Raw genomic sequence first — 21,754 nt, forward strand, 5'->3', positions numbered from 1 at the left:
AAATTAATGAACTAACATTGTGTTTGTTTACTATAACATTTAAAACCCATTTTGTTATTACCCGCACATTCCTTGCTAGGTGAATTCGCTAAGATAATCAATAATGCTATTGTCTTAACCTCTGCATTTTCCCAAGTTCACTCTAAGAGAACTCTAAACTTCATCCCATGTGTAAACTTTGTGGCGACCTTTGATGACTTCAGATATTTCAGGAATTCTGCTGCTTTGAAAAACAAACAAACAAACAAAAAAAAAGGCTTAATAAAGATATATTAAGCTGTAACTCCCTCACTTACTCTACTCTCTGAAAAGTCTCGTCTGGCAGAGTAAATGAAAATGATAACTTACAGCCATCCATTAGAATACCTTTAAAAGAGTTAATGGATGCTTTAAAGGAACATTTTGAAAATAAACAGCATGGATTTCCATCATTCCATCCTTTCTATTCTCATGGAGCACAATCAAACGGGACAGGCTTTGTATATTTTTGGAACCCATTACCAAGACAGACTTAAGGTCATGCACCAGAAAGAACTCACCCACTGTGAAAAGCTCTAAATTAGAAGCCAAAAAGTGTGTGCACATCTTATGCAAAGAGCTTCAACTGAAATCTTATTAAGCAGTCACTGAAACAACCCCTTAACAGATAAGAGTGTAGAAACATAAAAATATGTTTTTTCCCTTTACATTTAAAATGGAAATAAAATTAAATTCAATTAGGCTGCTTTTCTGCCCGTGCTAAAAAGAGCTATTTGCATCAGGAAACAGCCCTACATACCTTGATAACAATCACATTTAAGATTTAATTGGACTTCCTTACTTCTGTCACCAGACCTTCCTGCAGCTTTGATGCTAAAAGAAACACTTATCTATTACATCTCTGCTCCGGCCTGCCATGCTTTTAAGAATGTATACCGCTGCTAGCTAAGACTAGGTTTTTTATTGTAAAAGCAAAAAGACAGAAGTTGAAAACTTTCAAAGCAGAGCATGCTGCAAGACAGGACAGAGGCTGTAATTCTCAATAGACTAAAAGCTGATTTTCAGTTAGGGTAAAGTAGAATATAGATAGTATCAGGTGTGAGTAAAAAATCAACCTCAAATCCAAACTTCCTCATTTCCCCAGCCAAGTAAAAGATTTAAAACGTTGCAAACTATGGGTTGATGACAAACTTTACCATGTCATACGTCTCTAGGAAGGCTCTTCACCTAAATCACAGATACATCAAGATACTTGTTTTTCTAGGTCTTCAGAGACCCAAAATAACATAAAAAAAAACCATGGTAATATTTTTTAAAAAGAGAAGTTCAGAATGCTCACCACTTTATGTAAATTGTTAAATGAATTAGATTTATTGGTAACTGCACAGCCAAATTCAAAACCTGAGTGACTGCCAGATCTCTACAGCACTGATTTATTCCTTTTCTCTTATCTATAGATCTTTTCAAGATCTATACAAGATCCTGGAGTGAAAGGAAAAACAAGCAAGAATTGCTTGGTTCAAAGAATGTACATTATCATGTTGTTTGATGATCCTTGTACAGGTTCAAAAGAAATTTTAGAGTGTTAAAAGCTATCAGTTTTTATTTCCTTTTGATTTTTAATTAAATCAAACAAATACCTGTTTGTAACCTGAGGGCAGAATTTCACATTTAAATTTTATGTTGTAGGAACAAAGGAAAATTTTTAAAGAGGAATCCTCTGCACATCAGAAGATTCTTAATCTATACAAAAACAGTAAAATTGACCTAAAACAAGATACTGTTGGAAATACTGTACTTAAATGATCGTACCTAGTACTACTAATTTATTTTAAATCACAGTCGATATTTTTAACTAGGAACACAAAATAAAATCATGCAAACAAAACCAGAGGAACCAGCGTGATGTTTATTAGTTTCCAAAAATACACGGTATTGTTAAGAACTTTTTCCTCCACTGTATAAAAGGATGCTTGGTTATTAGGTAACTGTTTTAGCTGTATGTACTGTGAGTTTTCTCACGTTCGGTGGCAGCTATGATAAATTATCCCCAGAAACTAGCTGCATCCAAGCTTGACTTAATGTTGTGCATATTTTCTCGACGTTGTTTGGTATAAACGTTTGCCTCTCCTTTCTGTAGTCGTCGCCTCAGAGCAGACTTCTGCTGTTTTGTCAGCTGACGTTTTATCTTCCTTTTCACCAGTTCCTACAAATAAATAAACAATTCAGTATCAGAAGTTTTTGAACATCATTTAGTACTAACATTACCATAATGACACTGTATTCTCAGTACTAACATGAACATGTGGTAGTGAACCTGTCGAGAAGACCACCATGCGCTGAGCAGCTGGTGATCCACACCAGGGTTAACTCGAGTTTGCCCAGGCCTGCCCTGTGCTGTGCTGCCCATACTGTGTGGCCCCAGAACCCCCTGTGGGGCTGCACAAATCCCTTGGCCTGGGGCAAACTCAGCCAGCTTCTTGGGACAGAGGAGCCTGCAGGCAGCTTCCGCCTGGTTCCAGTGATTACCACTGCTCTGTGGTCTTGCCTTTATCTAACAGAGCAGAAAGAAGTTATAATAAGAACTTCACCTCTTCTCAACAGCAGAAATTGAGCAAGCAGAGTTGTTTCTTTGTAAGAAACAACTTTTCTTAGTTGTTTCTTTGTAAAGTTGTTTCTTTGAAAGTTGTTTCTTTGTAAGAAAATCAAAGACAAGGTCTACAGTATAGCTATGTGGTTTGGAGTCAGGGTCAGGGCTCTAGCATTTGAAGGGGTGTACGATCACCTGTGCTATTTTTTTTTTCTTTTAGCATTAGCTCTAATAAAAAGCATCTTAGGTGATATCTTGCAGAGTTTAGGTGCCTTTCATTCAGGAATCATAATGAACCAGTACTTTTCAGTGCAAAACATATGCCTTCAGCAAAAATGATAATGTCCTGTGCTTGCAGATTTGACAAACATCTTGTAAGTAGAAAAAGGACCAAGAGAGTTTGCTCCAGCACAAGGAGAGATCTCCTTGTCCTTATCACAACCCATGAATATTTTTTACGTCATCATGTTTTCTCCCCCTTTTTCCACCTGAGGACAGGGCTAAGAGAAGCATGGAGGAGCTGAGGTACCTGCTGGTGCAAAATTACCCCACAATCTAGTAACATTTCTTTTGCATTTACCCCAATTTCTCTTGCCTTGTTTTTTGTTTATGATACTGTCAGCACATTAAGTAGTAAGTTGGTAGTTAAGTCAGGAACCAGAAAGAATTCTTTTGGCACTGTTTAAAAACTGCTGTGACTAATACAACTAAATTATGCAAATACAAGGTAGTCAATAAATCCAGGTACCCAATCCTGATTTCAGTAAGAATGCTGTAGTAATTACATAGTATTCACCTGAATAGTAGTTTCCTAAGCTTTACCACATGCAGGTTGACTATCAAAAATGTGAATAAAAAGAGTAGTATAAGATCTGTCTTTCTTTCCTCGGAAGCTTAGCAGAACTCAGTATTTAAACAAGAGCATTTTGGAAATTAAATCTGTGAATGCTCTTTAAAAATATTCCAGAAGAAATTCCTGAGGAAAGCTGGTAAGAACTAGTTTAAACTGGGCCACTGATGTTTTTCTTCTGTCAGTAAGACAATTGTCATCCTCTGCTTTTTATAGGCAGAGCTCTGAAAGAAGGCTTCTCTACTTCTCCCACTTCAGTGGACAGATGACTTCCTTCACAGTTCATACAAGGCTTGCTAGAAGAAACTTTGCAATACAAATACCAGATATTTTCACTATGCAAAAATGTAAATTCACAAAATACTACTGCTCAATCACAGCATGCAAGTCTCACTAGTCTCTCCATCATCCTAAGCCTGACTGTAAGCAAAATGAATAAACAAATCTATCATTTATTATTTAAATTTTTGCATAGTTTGCATTATTTCCTATAATTAAATTGCAGCAGTCCCTACAAAGATTTGTACAAGCACAACAAGACATTTTATTTTGTCTGGAATAGCTTATTGTCTGTAACTCATAAGGCTTTCTTTTTGGCACAGTCACCCAGCTATGACTGCACCTACTGCTATTACTGCTATTGTTTATACATGCCCATACGAATTCCTTCTGTGTGTTTAATCTGGAAACCTGCTTATGTTTTAATGTGTTTCTTCATTGAGAAAGCTATATAAACAACAGAGAAGTGCTAGAAGCAGTAACAGGCATTGGCTCTAAGCAGCTCAGTGGGTCTTACTGCAGTGCCTTTTGTGTTTTTCGTTTTGCAATCACATTCTGATGTTACAAATAGCTCATCATGCATATCCTTTCTTTAGTTCTAGTATTCAAAAGTTCAAATAAGATTTAACAATGGGCAGAAACATTTTACTTAGCGTAAGAGCATATAAATGGAAAGATTACACAAAGTAAATTGACACAGGATGTTTATGTGGCTGAATCTCTTGAAAGCTGCTTCTGCTTTTATCTTTCTTTTAGAACAGAATATTAGGTACTTAAATGCCATTTGAATATTTTAACAAGTTTGATGTGTCTGCCTACAGAAAAAACATGTGTTCGCTAAACAATCAGGAAGGTTTCTACAGTGAGTGACCACTGCTACCACCTACTGGTGTACAGAAATATAATTTCAAATAGGGATCTATAGGCGATTCCAAAAGAAATCCTACACATTTAGGTTAGCAAACTGAAAGGGAAAAAATATGTATCGCATGGATCAGAAGCCAGGCGATTCCTAGCATTTATCCTAGCTCTTCTTTACTTCATTTCATAATTCAAGGCTAATTCTTTTTCTCCTTAATAAGGCACAAGGCCATGTCCTACAGTAAGAACAGGGATGACTAACAAAAGTCTCTCTTTCCTTCACACGAAGTCCTGTAAAAGTCTTACACAACTTGCAAACATGCTGTTCCCTAACACATTTATTTATGCATAAAACTGGCCTTTCTTCCATTTAAAATTTAGACACACTCTTTAAAATGTGATAGAGGTAGCCATACTGGATAGTATACTGAGTAGGGATGAAGAAAGATGTAAAATTCTGCCACAAAGTATTGATTTATGTAATGCTGAAAGTCAAATTCATATTGCCAAAGACACCATGACCACAATGAATTCATATCTATGTTTCAGAAATGTGGTAAGAGATGTGTTAAAAAGACAGATGAAAAAAGGCCAAGTTAAATCTTTACTCACGCATGCAAATTTAAAATACAAAAACATTAATTATGGGCAACAGAATTGATTTCTAGCAACAGAAATGAAATTAAAGTTGCTAATGCCGGAGTAGAGCTTTTGTGAAAGAGCAAAGAACAACACATGAAGTACAGCACTGGATATAATTCACTTGTAAACATGTAGAAAGCATCAGACCTATTTTCTGTGAACATGGAACTACAAACCAAAGATGTACATAGTAGTAATCAATTAAAGACAGTTACTGCTAACTACGTATTTGTAAAAATATCTTCAACAGCTACGTCCTAAGATGGTGTATGAGAGTAAACTAGACAGTAGCAATAATAATTACCGGTGGAATGGTTGAACAGCTCCCAACACTGCTGGCTGACGTACTTTTAGTTCTTGTTCTGTGCTCCGCAATATGAACCATACTGTCTTCATTTCTAAAATATGTAAATTAATGTTTTATTCCATTCAGTGAGCATCATGTTTCAGTCATTTTTTTGATATACAATCAAAAGTGCTAGCAGAACATTTGAGTACTACAGAAAGAACATTTACATTTGAAATATTAACACTAGTTCAAAAAACATATTTTATGACAGGAAGGATTATAGTGCAATAGCCACATACATACTACACAAAGTAGTGTAAGAAAAAGAAGCTTCAGAACACTAAAAAGATTAATTCAGATTCTGTACATTGCCTAGGCGTAGAATTTCATGAAAAAGGAAAAATTCAAAAAGAAAACAGGGTATATGAACTTTATATATGCATTCAGGTACCTGGGGAGCTTGCAAACTAATAGTTTGAATTTTATATAAGAAGGGGTTAGCTTAAAGGTAAGAAGGAATTTCCAAGTGTGTCAGTAAAGGCATTAAAAGCCACATGGTATGACGTTCAGTAAAATATATTTGAATAATATATTCCAAAGAGCTTGTTCTTGCTAATTTCAGCCGAATGAGGGGCAGAGGCTGAGAAAGAGCACTCTAATTATAAACTCACTTGTCAAAGCTACTTAGCAGCAGCAGCGTTTTAATATAAAAAAACCCTTTTACTCACATTATTACTAGAAATAAAGAAAAAAGAAGAAAATTTCACCACACCACTAGACAGTAAATGTAAGTATTTACCTGTAAGGTCTCAATTCCTTATTTAAAGTTGACAAGTCAACCAGATCAGGGCATTCATCGTTGTCCTTAGCACTGCTGCCCTCTGTCTGATTTTCAGCAGCATTGTCAGGTATTCTTTTGTGCTCAGAAAAACCAAGTGCACAACTCTCTGCATCTTCACTGGACTTCGAAAGCACAGGCTGCCCTTCAACCTTTTCTAAGGCTGAACTCAACTCTGACATACTCAGTCCTTGTGAATTTTCACTACTTTCTGTGGCTTCAGCATCTTCACTGTGATAACAAGTCTTCAGAGGTTCTGCTCTCAGAAACCACTTCATATATGAAGTCTGCATTGTTTTCTTTATCTTGGCTGAGGAAGTTGGCGTTACTTTCAGCATCTTCTACAAATTCCCTCTCCTCTGTTGTATGATCATCCTCATCAGAGCACTCTGGGAAAAGCAGCTCATCATCTTCCTGCATTTCCACTGGCAGCAATCTCTATGTCAAGAGAACTCTCTCTCCTGAAAGAAATAGAAGTGAGCTTTCTTTTAATATATCAAATCATTATGCTGTATTTTGGATTAAAAATACTATCAAGTTAGACTATAATTACCATGCTATTAACAAAAAGAGTATACTCCATTGGAACATAGGTAACATATTACAGTGCAGGGCTTTGGGTAGTTAGCAGAATGTAGCCTGACAGAACCAGACTTTCATACAAGATGATTCCATCTTCATAATCAGCACTTACTGAAAGCAAACAATTTGATTTTAACAAATATAATACTTAAATTATGCTTGTGCAAACAGAACGATGAAGGACATGTTGACACACACACAGACAATTCCCCTTTGAGAAAGGGCTCAGAGTGATATAAAACCCTTTTAACTGAATCAGCTTTGCTCTTAAAATATGTGAGAAAATTGTTTGCTTTTCAAAAGGGACAAACTACAGTAGGAAAATTTTGAAGATAATATTTGAAGAGGCGGTCACCACATGTACTAGCATTTTGAAAATTAAATTTAAAATTAAAAACTAAGTTAATACTTGATCCCCCAGGACTGTTAAATATGGTTTTAAGAGTCAGAGAAACTAATTCTGCGTCACCGTAACATTTACGGCATTTGGATGTATCTCTTTCCCCTAGCTGCAAGAGGTAAGACAAAGGAGACAGCAGATTTTAAGACGTGCTTCAGTTTTTGGAAACCACTTTTAGTAACTGCCAGTGAAGACAGTATGGATCCTTTTTACTGTAAGAATGACAAAAATATTTCAAATTGGCTCTTTTTCCCCCTGTTCACTTCTAAAATCATCTCTCAGAGGCATCCATTTTTCTCAGAAAACCAACGTAACTACCATAACATGGGGGAATTACGAGTCAGCTGGCATTTTTTACCTGATATCTTGGAATGATGGGAAGAGCTCACTCTCATAGTTGAAGCGTTTCTTAAAAAACTCCTTAATGCAGTTAACATCCCTGTCAAAATACCTGTTTAAAAAATACAGAATTGTAAAAATGCAATAATCAAGGAAATTAAGTCTACTGGTATGACAAACTTTTACTCTACTTTCTTGCCTTTTATTTGAATATTAATAACCATCAGTGACTCGAAGTGAGAAAGTACACGTGTAGGTATACATACATAAATGCAGATTATTTCTATTCATTTCTTAATTGAAAGAAATAATATTAACTGAGAAGCAATTAATTACACATTTATCCTAAGGAGATTTCTACTCATTCATGAAACAAATTGCATTTGTAATGTATGGTGAAAACAGTAGAAAAAGAATTTGAAGCAGGCTTATGAAAACAAATCATGGTTGACTATTTGTTGTTATCAGCACTTAACTGGTTTATTTTGCATACATCATTTGTACGTACCATTCAGCATTTGGATGTGATGTTGATATCATCTGAGGGAAATCAATCATAGTGACATGATCATCATTATCCAGTATGAGATTAAATTCATTGAAATCCCCATGAATCAAACCATGATTGCCAAGTTTTACAATTAGATCCATTAATTCACCGTAGACAGCAGCAGGGTCTTCGACGTGGTGTACTTGGCATCTGGAAAGTTAAATAAAAAAGAAAATATCCTGAACCCTGAAGGAGTTAATTTAAAAATATAGACAAGGCATATGAGTTACACCTGAGAGAATGACAGGGTCACAATTTGAGTCATAAGGGATCTCCAGAGGTTACTAGTCCAATACTCTGCTCATAGCTATGTCAATTCTGAGATTAGATGAGACTAATCAGAGCTCTACCAATGCGGGCTTGAAAGTTTCCAGGGATGGAAACATACTGTGCAATCTCCACCACACTGCCCTCATGGGGAGAAAGCTTCTCCTATCTCCAGGTTAAATCCGTCATTTTAACTAAAGCCCTTTGTCTCTTGTACTCCTATCAAACACGATGGTTATGCTGCCTAATTTAAACAATGGATCAGCGAATTTTTATGTCTGGATTGTTTTAGGTAACTTAGGTCTTCTTGTATTCAAATGCCATTCAAATGTCTCACAAAAAAGTGTTTTCAAGACTAAGCTGGGGATAAGGCAAAGCAAAAAAAAAAAAACAAAACAAAAACCAAAAAAAAAAGCTTAAAGCACTCCAGAATATACTCCAGCATAAACTCCAGAATAAAAGCAAAGTATATGTTTTGCCCCAAAAGTGCGCAGAATAGACATCACCTTATTTTTACAAGCAGAATAAATAGGCAGCTGTCTTATTATACCAGGAGCTGTCAAGAAGCCGTCATTTACAGCTAATTTGTGATATATTTTGGCCTGAATGCAACACTGTAGTGTTATGAGAACATATCAGTTGCACATACAAACAAAACACAATGGAATTCAAGCAGCTCTGTAATAGGCTGCTGTTGAATATTTTCATATTAACAGCAAAATTAATTGGTGACATTTCTTATAGCCAGAGGTCTGTATCATAAAACATATCATTTGTTCTTTGAATTTGGAAGTCATCTAAACTGGTATCTTCTGAGATGCTGATCACCTGAAATAATTTCTCATCTAGTACAGCATCTCCTTCAGGAAATGCTTAGTTAAAATTGCAGAACTGGGATAGCATGGTAAGCCTCACCTGCAATGCCCACATGTAACTTTAAAGCTTTCTGTCTACAGGACAGATGTGGAACTATTTAACAAAGGCGGGGAAACGGGATAGAATAAAGTCTTAAAAGGCACTTCTTCAATGTAACTCTTCAACTGTATACTTTGGGATTAATTACACTGAACCTTTGTTACTGTACATTATATAGAGTATCAAATAGCTATTTTGCATTCTGCTATGGAAACAAAACAAGCCATTCATTCACATACAAAATTCAACATTTTTTCATGTTTCTGGATGTTGAAAAACTGAAGAAAAGTAATCTTCCTTGAGCAAAAAACAGCGTTCAATGCACACAAACACATAAAATAAAAAATAAAACAAACAAAAAACAAACACCCCCCAAAAAAATCAACACAGAAGTTCTACAATGGCAACTGTACAAGTTGTAATCCTACCTGAATCTTTACCACAACATGGATCATGAACTGGAGCTCAGAACGTGGAGGATACACAACTCAATACTGAATATTTGATATACTGAATATATCAATATTGAATATCATTGAATAGATAACATATAGAACATAAAATTTCTGTGTAGAAAATGGTTGTAGCACTAACCTCTGTATCACATTGCTCCTCTGATGTATTCCGTACTTAAAAAAAAAAAAAAAGTCTATTTCCACCAGTCTTTTTGGACAAAGAGAGTATGTTTTTAGTTTTCCTTCTCTCACCAATTTCTCCAAATATAATGAAGCAGAACCCTAGCCGTTCTGGGCCTGACTTTATTCATGCTTTATTCAGCATGATCAGAACTGACTCACACGATAAGGAAAAACGTCATCCCTGCTGTCTTACTGAACCTATCGTTGTTAGGGCTTCTGTAAAACAGACTTCAAGCTTCCAAACTTACTAAGGGTAGCCATCAAGGAGTTCCATAATAACTGCATGCCTGTTGTAGTCTACAGGTTTTGGAACAGGAAATCCTCTGTCATACAAAGCCTGGAAAGAGACAACATATTGAAAAAACAAAAGATAACCATTAAGAAAACATTACATACATGACAAACTACAAATATAAGATAAGCAGTTAAGCACCATTGCGGAAGCAGCATCCTACACATTATTCAACTGCTAACTGTAAAAGTCAAATCATGTGCTTAAGGAGGAAGAGCAATCTGAACTTTCACTACTAACTATGCTTCTGTATTTTCCAGAGTTTAGTTATCCTGCAGGTGGCAGGAAAACACAACGGGATAGAAAAACAGCAGAATCGTATCTGGTCTGTTAGCTTAAGAAACCACCAGCAGATAATTGGGAATAGGGCGTTAGAAAAAGGTTCAACAGTTCTTGTAAATACAGTTTGGCCTGGTCAGGTAATCCACACTCAGTCTCAGTAAGGCAAAAGTTTCTTCTTAAATATTAATATCCAGTATTACACTACATTAAAGATTAACTAAAGGTAGGCCATAGTATTTTGTAGCTCTGTTAGCTTGCTCTAACCATATTTACCAAATCATTCACTTGATTCACAGAATGGCTCAGGTTGGAAGGAACCTTAAAGACCACCTGGTTCCACCCCTTCTGCCATGGGCAGGGACACCTCCACTAGACCAGGCTGCTGAAAGCCCCATCCATCCTGGCCTTGAACACCTCCAGGGATGGGGCATCCACAGCTTCTCTGGGCAGCCTATGCCAGTGCCTCACCATCTTGAGCACAGGATTTCCTCCTAGTATCTAATCTCAATCTACCATTATTTTAATTTAAAACTGTTACTCCTTGTCCTATCACAACACTCCCTGAAAGAGTCCCTCCCCAGCTTACCAGTAGGCCCCCTTAAGTACTGCAGGCTGCTATTAGCATTCCCTTAAGCCTTCTCTTCTCCAAGCTAAATAACCCTGACTCTCAGCTTTTCTTCACAGGAGAGGTGCTTCACCCCTCTGATCACCTTTGTGGTCCTCCTCTGGGCCCACTCTAACAGCTCCACATACTTCTTGCGCTGGGGGCCCCAAACCTGGATGCAGCACTCCAAGTGGGGCCTCACAAGGGCAGAGCAGAGGGAGACAATCACCTCTCTCCACCTGCTGGCCACTCCTCTGTTGATGCAGCTCAGGAGGCTGCTGGCCTTCAGGGATGCAAACAAATACTTCTGGCTTATGTCAAGCTTTTCATCCACCAGAACATCCAAGTCCTTCTCTGCAGGGCTGCTCTCAGTGTGCTCTCCTCCCAGTTTGAAACTCATCGCTTACAGACCTAACAAATACTCTGTAATTATGTTTGTGGAAGTGATCCAAATAGACAAGACTAAAATACTAGTAGATACTTCACAAATTTTCCCTAGCATATAGTCTTTCCTAAGACAAGGTTAAGTGAAATGGCGATAGTTTATTCACTGCCTTTATTAAGACTCAGATGACTGGACAGCTTCACCTGAAATTTTATGGAAATTGCTTCAGTTCCATACGACTTCCATGGCAAAGTTTGATTTTGTCACTTGAAAGTATACAAAAGGCATCAGCACTGTCATTCTCTGAAATGTATACTTTAAGTCCACTAAAAAAAAACAAATAAAAAGCATACATCCTAACATATACTGCAAATATGAAGTGATGAGAAGATAATCTGAGAAGTACATTCCAGACTATTACATCGTTGTTAATATGGTGCAAACAACCACCTACCTTCATGTAGGCAAACTCTTTCATTGCTGCTAGCCGGGATAAATACAGCCATGACATTTTGTGCCTGTGCTTATGGTAGTCACGCTTATTTTTCAGGCTGCGAAAGGAAGTTCTTCCAAGCCTGTGCAATTTCATTGCAAACTGCTGCTCGTCTTCATTTGCAACAATATAAATATCTAGGAGAAAAAACAGCAGCACAGATCTGAGAAATAAATGGTATCTGACAGGTATATAATGCAACAGTGCAGTGAGAAATCGGTTGCTTGACTTCTTGTAACTGCTATTTCTGGAATAGCAAAGTCTACTACACTTCTTTTAACAGAAAAGACAACCAAATTTGTATATTATGTATTACAAATCTGAACAAGAAGAAGTCATTGGTGAAGAGATTATGCTGCTCCACTAGTAGAATATCATAGAATCATTACGGTTGGAAAAGACCTCCAAGATCATCTGGTTGAACCATCCATCTGATCTGAAACATATTTCAGACTAGGGGATAAGAAGTAACTTAATGGCACACTAGAAAAGACTTCTCTTGACTGGACAGAAAACTCAAGGTACCTCTTACTTTAAAACAGTGTTAGCAATTGGCTATGTTTCATTTTTACCATTTGTCCCCAATAATCCTCTTTTTTTTTTTTCGTCATTTTTTAATGACAAAAGACATGCTGTGCCAAATTACAATCAACATATGAGCATGAGAAACCAAGATAGCACTCCAATAGTTTGGACTGTATATTACTTTTTTTTTTTTTAGGTGGGATGAAACATTTGATGTTAATCTTTTTGACAGAAGGCTTCAAAATTCTTTGCAAGTCACAAGACAACTGTCACCTGTTTGCAAAATACCTTTTAAGGAACCATCCAAGAATTGTACAAAATGGTCAAAGTGGAACAACACTTGCGAAAAAAATCAGATGTAGTCAAGACTCACACAGAACTTGAAGTGACCATAAATTTTGGTGTTTGACAGATTAACTGATATGACTATCCAAAGGTAAATTCACCAAGTTTCCAACAAATTAACAAAAATACAGACCCATTTCTTCTAAAAAAAAAATATATATACTGAAAACACTTTTTTTAAATTACCTGATTCTTTGCCAACACCCATCTGGTTTCCAACAGAACTGATGACTTGCCGGGAAGACAGAGTTCTCAAGGCAAGGTAATCATATCCTGCATTAGTTAACCGATAGCCCTGGACAGCTAGGAAAAAATAAATTACACAACATTTCATTCCATATTATGCATGTGTTTCTTTTAAAAGAAGTTCCAGACCCGGGGGTGGCGGGTTCGAGTCCCGGGGCGGACACGTTTCTTCGCCGTGACACCCCGTTATTGCCATAACTAATACCGGGGCCCAAAGAGGCAGAAATACAGCTGCAGCCATCCCATCCGTGTGTGGTTAGGTAGCAATACCTGGGAACAAATCATGTCTAACCTGCGGTGTGATGTTGCTCACGGAGGCTGGTTTTCCATTATATGTTATCACGGTTACCTCTGTCTGCACCGGTTAACGCGAAAACGCCCAGCAATGTTTCCCAGGCGCTCAAATTTTGCTCGAATTTTGCAAATTTTAGCTGACAGAGCTGCAGCTCGCGAACCGCTGCCTCTGGGGGGCGGCAGTGTTTTAGAAAACAGGAGATGAAACTGAAGTGTTTTTTGGTGGTGGTTCCTTCCCCCTCCGTCCTGCAAGATGGCATGGCAGAGAAATTATTTTCTGGTTTCTCACGTAGGTCCTCGTGTAGTCCTTCTTATAAGCTGCCTATATGGACTAGTCTATAAAGTATTTCTGCTAGAAACATGAGGAATATGTGACTGCAACGTGAGTATCCAAATGAGGTAACTCCATGCAAAAAAAGGGGATGTTAACTCCCTGTATAATCAGCTAATTAAGAGGCTGGCTGTTTCAATATATGCATAATATAGTGGACAGTAAGGCTATCCAGAATTTAATTCTTGGCTCTTAAGGCATCTGGAAAGTTGAATTTGTGAAATCAGATCTTAAATTTCAGCATGAACAGACGAACAGTTCAAACAAACAAACAAAAAAGCAAAAAACAAAATGTGATCTTAAAGTCAGAAGTTTAACCATGAAACTTCTCTAGAAGTCTGTACTGATGTAACTGTTAATAAGCACTGTAAAAAATACTGTTATTTTTGACTGGTCAGTATACTTCTAAGGACCTGGCTGACATCATGAAGAATACACATAAGTACATTCAATTTTTTGTATTTTTAAGCATTATAGGTTTCACCCATTTTATATGCATGCATGTGTATGTGTATGTACATGAATGATCATTGTGGTGTCAGAAAAAACTCAGTGTTTATAAAGTTTTTCTAATGAATAGCAGAATCCATGCCAAGTGTACAAATGCTGCACATTCTCTTCTGCAAGGAGTTTTATAAATCCCCAAAAGCTGTAGGTTAGTGTAAGGTTTGAACAGTGCAGTTCATATAGTGGGCTCTGTCATAGTAGTTTTAGGAAACTACTGTTCTCAAGATAGATATGAATGCTTAGCAGTTTTATTGCTTCAGGTGTTCCGTTTCAAATGAAAATTAGTAATAAACCTAAAGGGAATAGATTGTGGGAGCGTTAAAGTTTATAGTTTAGGTAATTGCTAAGGTGTCTGAATTAGTAAAAAAAAAAAAAAAAAAAAAAAAAAGTAATTGCTGTATGTATAAAGAGCCCACAGTGGTGGCTCTATGTTACCTACATGTTTATATCTGGAATTTTAGATCAGCATTTGGCACTTGTCAAGGAAGTGTTTAGTCACTTCATGAGCCTTAGTTGGTGGTCAGACAGCTCCGTTTGCATTGGAGTTGAGGCTTGTCCGATACGTGTGAGGTCTAGCTGGGGTCTATTCCCCCATCGTAGCTGAAAACAGCCTCCAAAAGGCTGTAAAGCAGGGTAGTGGATATTTTTAGAGTGGATAACATGGGAACCTTTCAGCTTTAATTCAGTGATACAGAATATTTAACACTTAAGTCTTTCCTAAAATACTTACTAATTCAGCTTTTCAGATTCTTTTATTTGTTAAAAACTATAGGGCTTGCAAAGCACACCATTATTTTAATGCTCACGTTGAGCAGTATGTAAAGCTTAGCGCTCGTGCAGTACATTAGTGAGGTTTCTTTCCACACATGCAGGCTTCTCAGCTCTGCCTCATCGTGGTGGTACTGCTCTCAGTAGTAGGGATAAACATAAAGTCTGAAAGGTTGGCTCGTTTGCTAAGCTAGTTAAGTTTCTTATGTTTGGTGAGAGACTTCCAACAAGTTCTATACACAGTAGTGTGTTTTTTAGACATTAAACATTTAACATTAAAGGCAGGTAACAGCCCCTTCCTGCAGACTGAGTGGTGCTAACTTAAGGTGTGTGGCAGTCAGAGGTGGGTACAAGTTGATGCCATGTGGTAAAATTGTATACATGTATATGCCATTGGCAGTTCTTCTGACTGGTTACTAAGGTTCTGTAAGCCAAATTCTATAATCATCAATCATCTGTTGTTTGCATATGTCTTAAGGAGGGCAGTCATTTTTCTTTCTCATTGTGATAACTGCTTAGTTTTCAAAAAAGGAAGGAAAGACAGAGAGCTTTATTATTATTATTATTATTATTATTATTATTATTATTATTATTATTATTATTATTATTATTATTATTATTATTATTTGAATTTGAATTGCTGTCCAGCCAGAGACATGGGTGCAGAGGGAGTTTGTCTGTCAGATGCCATTTAGAGAGCTCTGGTACATAAATTAGAGTGGAGAGATCAGAATGAGCCTCGATACTACTTCATTTATTTGATCACAGTGTGGGGAGAATTGAGACTTTGAAGCCAGTTTCTATGTGTTCAGATGGAGAATAAAACCATGAGAAGAAAAAGAGTAGAGCTCTCTCCTGGGCATAGAAAACTGGCAGGCTGTGACAAAGCGAGAGCTCTCAAAACCTTCCTATCAAACCTCAAACTTGGACCTGTCATTTTCTGGATGGCCAGTTTCCTGCCAGCCCACCTATTAGGTCATTAGAGATTGGAGGTATGTCCCTTCTAGGCCCTGGGTAGACTACCAGAGGGGCAGTGTCTAGCATCAAATGAACCTAGCTGCTCATTTTTGAAGCAGTAAGGACCTAGTGTCAGAAACTGGTTTTGTTATTTGAGCCAGGTTCTACTGACTGCATATGATTGACTCCAAGCCTGGACAGATATTCTCTCCACTTGAATACGTCTTTTACCAGAGCATAACAATCAATTAACAATCAATTAACAATCGACCTCATCGCAGTCTACAACTTCCTAGTAAGGGGGTGTCGAGAGGCAGGAGACCTTTTCTCCATTAACACCAGCGACAGGACCCGCGGGAACGGGGTTAAGCTGAGGCAGGGGAAGTTTAGGCTTGACATCAGGAGGGGGTTCTTCACAGAGAGGGTGGCTGCACACTGGAACAGGCTCCCCAGGGAAGTGGTCACTGCACCGAGCCTGATTGAATTTAAGAAGAGATTGGACTGTGCGCTTAGTCACATGGTCTGAACTTTTGGGTAGACCTGTGCGGTGTCAAGAGTTGGACTTGATGATCCTTAAGGGTCCCTTCCAACTCAGGATATTCTATGATTCTATGATTCTATGAATTTACGCTGACATACTTCTCAATTTTTATGTTTTTCCACCTGTAGATTGCATCTCACTGTAGGTTGCATTTTAGTCTCCTAATTTATTCCCTGATTTTTATTTTTATTTTTGTACCACCTCATTAGTGAATGTAGAAGAAAATGCATACTAGCTGGGCTGCATCCGGAAGTGCAAACCAAAGTGCTATAGATAGCATGAATGTAGGAAAAACACACTTTATTGACTTAATGAAGAAAAATAAGCTTTAAACTGACTTTAAATATGTCATAAGACTTCATGGTATTAGAAAACATGCTAAAACAGGCTGAAAAAACTATTATGAATCTCTCGTTTTCCAATACATTCTTAGACCAAATCCTTTGAGATTCAGAGCTATTGTCCTCACTTTAATGTGACCTTCTTTAATGCAACCTTATAATACCTTGAATATACATCTCTATGAGCCTGTGATAATATTAAACAATCATAAAGTCAATTGTTTTATAACTATTACATTATGAATTCTTTGTGTTTGTGGTACACTGAAAATTTGTTCATTGATCTTTTGCTTAATTCTACAGATACTTTTCTTACTACAGCCTGCATACAGAATGTTCTTTAAATGAGCACAGAATGTGCTTCAGGTAATTTAAAGGCTTCCTGGCTATCTTAAAAATTATATTGATTTTCACCTTGAATATTCACCTGTCCTTTATTTTTAGAGATATACAGGGAATGTGGGAGGGGAAGTGCGCCTTTTCCCCTTTTTTTTTTGTCACTCAGCACAAGGACAGTTATTGCCCAGCAATAACAGTATGTTCCATTTAGAGTCCAAAGCACTAATATCATTACTTTTTCTCTAGCTTTGATGTAAAAAAGATCCTGATTGTGGTTACAGAATCATAATCCTTCAGTATTTATTTTGAGGAGCTGTGAAGCCAACTTTTAACTGCCTTTGTATTCTACAGCTTTTTGTTTACAGCCTTTCTTCCTCTCTTTTTTCAATCTTATTTTTAGAAAAAATATAATAATGTTGCTGATAAGAGAAATGTAGCAGTCTTTCAGGCAAGTAAGAATAACCAGTATTAAACAAAAGGTAGAAAATCAGAAAACTATTGGCTAAAAGCTGCTATCTTGAAATGAGACTTGTTTGTTTTCAATAAGTAATTTTCTTATTTCTCTTCAAGAATGAAAGATTCTCAGTGAAAGCTAGTAGTTAAAATTAATATCCACTTGATGTGAAAATGGAACAAACATCAGAAGGACCAAGCATTTTGCTTGGCTAAAGAAACTGCAGTTCTCAAGGTAGGATAATAATTCTAAGTGAAAAATTTTCGTTTTTAAATACTTTTAATATTTCACTTTTAGAATTTGCATTTGCTTTCAAAAAGCAAATGTGGTTGGATTAGAAGGGTGTAAACTTGTACGTTCTAGTTTATTTTTAAAAGTGTTAACTTATGATTTTTTTATTTTTATTTTTTAACAGAGGAGGAATTTATCTACGTTGGGAATTTGTTAATAGATAATTGATGTATACAATGGATATGCATATACCATTTGGATTTTTTTTCTACTGTAGCTTCACGCAATTTTTGGCATTGTAATCTTTCAAGATGTCAATGCTTCTTTATACATTTCATGCGCTTATATGTAAAGTATGTTTAAATAAGCCACTGTTTTCAGTAGATCCTGCTTTTTCAGTGAAACTCTCGTTTTGAATATTGTGGTTGTCAGAATTCTGAAGCAGCAATGCAATAAAAGAAGTTGTATAAGATCTTTTATATACAGAAACCTAGATGTACACTTTGCATATATGTACAAGTGCTTTTCTCTGGTTACAGTGTTCGCAGTCTAGTGCTAGTAATCTTTACTATGAAAGGACTTTCTATTTTTAATCCTTTAGATAATTTTTCTTTATAAAGAAATATAATTAAAAGTGCCTTTATTGCGAACAGTTTTGAAGTGCCGAAATTACACATGCTGCCTATTTTTCAAAGCCTGTTACTGCTAATGAGTTTTTTATCATTATTCTGCAAAGAATGGTGATGTTATGAATTGGTATGTTGTATTGTCAACAAGCATTGTTTTTGAAGAAAAGGTTTGAAGATATTCAAAACTATCACTGTTGCAACAAATCTATTGCTTTCTTTTAAATAGTTGCGCCATCCATTACAGTCCTTTGAATTCTGACAGTAATTCAGGCAAACAGGAGGAACCAAAGACCGGATGATGCTTGTGTAGCAGGCATTTTTCTGTTCATTGCCAAGTGCACAGTTCACTGTTCGGTCACCTGTGTCGGCTGGTTTAGTGCCTTTAATGCAGTTCTCTGCATGCTCCCTATTCTATAAAGCTTACTTGGGGACTTCAGACACTGCCTGTCTTATTATTCCCTAAGGAAGGGTAAGGCCTTTACTGTCCAGCTGGAAGGATCACTAATTAGAGCCCTTGCTTTGGCACAGAGTGTGTCAAGCCTGCAAGCCTTCCTGCTGGGATCAATGGCATTCATGTTTGCTTTCATGAATGCACAATGGACAGGGATCTTGGCAAAGAACTGCCTATTTAGCTTGTGCTGAGAAGCTGAGTCTTCACAACATTTTAAAGTAATTGTAGAGGTAGAAAGGGAGCTATAAGAATACACCCTTATTATTCTGCTCAAAAAAAAAAAAAAAAAAAAAATAAGAAGAAAAGTATTCTCTCTAACGAGAATCCAATCCGCAGTCAAAACCCAGCATATATTTTTGCCCATGTAATGCTCGTAAAGAAATTTAGAGTCATTACTCCTCTATGCTTGCAACTTTCTGAGAATTTAGGATACATTTATATTTTAACCATCTATAAAAATTTAAAACTTACCTTGCAGTAAATGCAAACTCTGTAAGCAATATGATTAATTCAGACTATGTGTGAGGTGTTGCCATTAATAAATAATGGTTATTGGCAGGGCAAATGCTTCATTTAATTCTTTCTCTTTTTCCTCTTTCCCTTTAGAGACAGGTATGTTTCTGCAAAGGGGGTAAGATTTTTAAAATGAGCTTGTTTTGGCATGTATTTTTCATGGAAATACAGACCTGGGTCTGTATTCTGGAGTGTCTCTTCAGGGGTCACCCAAATACACCATGAATATTATTTACCAGTAAAACAGCTTGACCGTGGCAACTGCCAGGTGCCCACCTAGCCTCCTCCAGCCTCCCACACCCTGTCCTTGACAGGGCAGGGTGGAAAAGCTCCTAACCTGTGATAAGAACATGGAAATCACCAGTTACCATCATGGCCAAAAAACCCTTGACTAGGGGAAATTTATTATAGTTTATTGTCAAGTAAAAATAAAGAAGCGTGGTGAGAAACAAAACAAAAACAGCTGCCCCTCACCTGCTCCTTCTTCCCAGGCTCAACTTCACTCCCAACTCTTCCACCTCAGCACCCTGAGCCCTGAATGGTGTGAGAGGCTGGCAGTGGAGGTTGTGGTCTCTTCGTAACAGGTAGCCTCTGTCACTCCTTCCTCCTAACAAGTTCCCCTTTCTCCCTGGCTGCCATTCTTCAAGAACGCTCCAGTGGGGTGCAGTCCTCCAGCAGCAGACTGCTCAGGCATGGGCCCAACTTGGGCCACAGTTCTGCCAAAAAAACACCTGTGTGGGCTCTCCATGGGCAGCAGCATTTTTCAGAGCACAACCAACTGCTGCAGGGGCCTCCGTGGTCTGCAGGAGGACTGCTTCACTGTGGTCTTCTCCACAGTCTGGAGGGCAATCTCTGCCAAAACCTTGCCTCATAAACCCAACACAGTGTGGTAGATACTGGATGCCTTCACTTTATGTTCTTTTATCATTAGAAATAATGGATTTTTTAAAATAAACTTTAGAATAAAAATTTGAGCATGATGTTAATATAATAAAGGATGCTAGCCCCAGTAAATGAAATGTTATCTAATTGTATTTATTTGATTTATTTGAAAAATGTGTCATAGGATTATTTTCTGTAACTTAGTATGCAAAAATATCTTGCAATTTGTTCTCAAGTATAGCTAGGAGTCTCAAGTTAACTATTTTCTCAAAAATTTTGATGGCAAATATAAATGTGCGGTTGTCATCCCATGTCTTGTGTCATTGGTCATCTCCTGAGTGTACACCGATACTCAGCTCCTTCCAGGAATCTTCACCGACTTTGATACTGCCAAATCAATAGCCTTTAGGTTATAAACTCTACAAGAAGCCAGGTATTTTTGCCTAAATTGAATGCCTAACTTGAAAGAGCCCTTCAGAGCTGCAACACAGCTGACAATAATTCCCAAACTGCCCTACTTCGATTTCATTCTGCTTCATTCAATGTGTTTCTGGAAGGTGGTGGTGTCCTTAAAGAATGCAAATTGCAATTCTTTTATTACACGAAAATATCTTCTAAAATGGTCTGAGTCTCAAGCTAAAATATTCTGAGTCTTATGCTAGGTAAATATTCAAGGGAAAAACAAGGGTACCTATGCAGAACTTCTGAAAGAAAGTGACACAAAAATAATTTAAGAGAAACTCAGAAATACTGTAATGCTTATTTTCAATACAAATTGTAAAATATCCTATGTGGAGGTATTTATAACTCTATCGCTACCTTGATTTATTTACCTTTGGGATGTGACTTTACAGTGTCCTTTTCTGTCCCCAGGTATGAACTGTAAGTGATCATAGCAAAGACTTCATTTACTTATGTATTTATTTATTTATTTCCAAATACTGTTTGGCTTTCACTTAAAGAAATATTTCTGCATTTTTCAAGAGGCATAGACTGAAAACATAAGGTGGAGAAACAGCTGATCCTTAGCATTGGAAGTGTATGTAATTTTTAATATAAGGTGTATGTAATTTTTAATATAAGGAGGTGTTAAAGTGCCAGGCAGATGTTGCCATAATGTCTTTATCTGCAGTAACACTTTTGTACACCACATAATGTGCTATGTGTCCATTGAACTAGGATGTTTTGACTATGGATTTTGAAAGAATGTAATTAAGTTTCTATATATGCCTCACTTCTTTTAATGTCTTGCCCTAGAAAGTTTTTGTTTGACAATAGTAAATAAAATAAAGTTGACTTTAATTCTGTGTTTGTGTTTTTGTTTG

At 37.0% G+C, this 21,754-nt stretch overlaps 1 long non-coding RNA gene and 1 pseudogene across 3 annotated transcripts; one reads left to right on the top strand and one right to left on the bottom strand.

The window, feature by feature from the left end:
* Positions 1 to 1,866: 1,866 nt before the first annotated feature.
* LOC140002778 (serine/threonine-protein kinase RIO2-like) lies at positions 1,867 to 13,294 on the bottom strand (annotated as a pseudogene).
* Positions 12,208 to 20,813, top strand: LOC140002791 (uncharacterized). Of its 3 annotated transcripts, none has more exons than XR_011810315.1 (5): positions 12,208 to 13,036; positions 13,779 to 13,867; positions 17,234 to 17,296; positions 17,840 to 17,957; positions 18,139 to 20,813. It is a non-coding gene; the product is annotated as an uncharacterized lncRNA (long non-coding RNA). The 3 variants fall into 3 exon arrangements; XR_011810314.1 differs by lacking the exon at positions 12,208 to 13,036 and adding an exon at positions 13,242 to 13,451; XR_011810313.1 differs by lacking the exon at positions 12,208 to 13,036 and having other exon boundaries at positions 13,242 to 13,867.
* The last annotated feature ends 941 nt before the right edge of the window (positions 20,814 to 21,754 follow it).

This window comes from Anas platyrhynchos, chromosome 6 (genome assembly GCF_047663525.1).
Source record: "Anas platyrhynchos isolate ZD024472 breed Pekin duck chromosome 6, IASCAAS_PekinDuck_T2T, whole genome shotgun sequence".
Lineage (NCBI taxonomy): Eukaryota > Metazoa > Chordata > Aves > Anseriformes > Anatidae > Anas > Anas platyrhynchos.